The sequence below is a fragment of the Egretta garzetta genome, unplaced genomic scaffold, assembly GCF_000687185.1.
Source record: "Egretta garzetta isolate BGI_Z169 unplaced genomic scaffold, ASM68718v1 scaffold110, whole genome shotgun sequence".
In the NCBI taxonomy this organism is placed as follows: Eukaryota; Metazoa; Chordata; class Aves; order Pelecaniformes; family Ardeidae; genus Egretta; species Egretta garzetta.
The window spans coordinates 286,563-288,341 of record NW_009258263.1 but is presented as its reverse complement, the minus strand read 5'-3'; positions in this window follow the sequence as shown (position 1 = coordinate 288,341).

Genomic DNA, 1,779 nt, shown 5'->3' with positions numbered 1-1,779 from the left:
GGGGGGGCTGGGGACGGCTCTGGAGGCAAAGCCCAGGTGCCGAGGCTGCCAGTTTTCTGGTTTTGGGGGCGAGGAGGCGAATCTGCAGTTTTCCAGAGGAAATCTGGGGAAAAAAAGCGACAAAATCAGTGGAAGAGCGCAGGGCTTTTGGCAGGCACGTCTCACAGACCAGAAGCAACTCCTCTCGCCTATGGGAGAGGCTCTGCCAGGACCCCTAATGGCCTGAAAACTTCCTTGCCACGTCGTATTACCGACCACGCCGACTTCAATCTGCTCTCGAGAAGCAACGGTGTCGGATGCGCTAATACTCTGTAAACACAGAGCTGCCGGGCTGCGGCTGCCGGCGACACCGGCTCGCACTGTACTGCTTTATTGCCATCAATTACTGTAAAGCCAGGGACGTGTAACGTAATCCCAGGGATTGCCATTAATTACCGTCGTTCGTGCGGGGGATTGTATGGCTCAGGGGCTGCTGGGGGGTTCAGTACCGAGTACGGGAGAAGTAAAGCTCGGTGCAGCAATGGAGAGCAAGAGACAGCACCACGCATGTCTATCTGCGCGTACAGGGCATGGCCAGCTGGAGTTGTCGGGAAGGTTCTGGCACAAAACACCAAACCCAGGCTGGGCAGGGGGCTCTGAGCCCGCTGCCCCGGGGGATGGGGCTGTGCTGTGGGCCCCTGGCGCTTGGGATGGCGTTCCTGGGCAAGGGGAAGCACAGCCCGACGGGGCTGTGGGGCGTTCCTGCCCTGGGGCACGGCCTCCACCCCCACTGGGGTGGATTTCCCCCCGCTCTGCAGCAGGCGGGCTGAGGGGCGATACCCCGCCAGGCAGCGGCTGCCGCCCCACCACCTACCAGCCTGTCTGCTTGTGAGCGCTTCCAGGAGATCGCCGCCTCGGACCACGCGGATCAGAACCGCCGGGCGCTGGGGAAGTGGCTGAAGGACGGAGCGGGAGCCTTCGACTGGAGGCCGCTGGTGAAATAGGTTTGGGAGCTGGCAGGGGACAGGCGAGGCTGGCTTCCTACCGCCCCGCCACCGACCGCGGCGTACGTGAAGTCGCGGGCGCGGATGCTAAATAACCACATAACGAGCCTTCATCTGCTTGTTTGTTTGTTTACTTGCTAGGGAGAGGTGGGCTGAGACAGAGGAGAAACTGAGGAAGAAGGCGAGGCAGGTTCTGAAGTGCAGTGTGACCAAAGCCAACGCCGCCGACCCCTCTCCCTGCCTCCTGCATCCTCCCCACCCTCTGCTTGGAGGCCGCCCGCAAGGACCCGGCCACCTCCGCAGCACCCCGAGAAGCATCGGTGCCCGTGTGAAGCCGGGGGGCACCCGGTGATGGTCACCGGGAAACGTACCGCGATTGCAGCGAGCAGGTTTTCTCGTGCCCCCGCCTGCAGAGAGCCGCGGTGGAGGAAGCCGGGGAGGGCGCTGGCTTTGCCGTGAAGTTCAGCGAGGTCCGGCCGTACCTGCCCAGCGACGTCCGCATGGATGCTGAGCCTCGTGGCACGCAGGCGTGCCTCTGTCACCGGAGGGCACGTGGGCGCTGGGGGGCAAAACAGCAGCGTGTTTGGTTCCAAAAAGTCCCTGGTTGTAACCCACAGCCCCTTACCCCTTTACCTGCAGACAAATACACTCGCGAGTGCCCCAGCGGTGTCTGTGGGCTGGGATTTACGTGGCACGCACAGCACCAGCACTCGAAGCCCCGGCTGCGCGCCAGCAGCCCAAGCTGGGGGTAACCCTGCCGGCTCGCCCCCGCCCCAGCCCTGACACAGGAATCGCA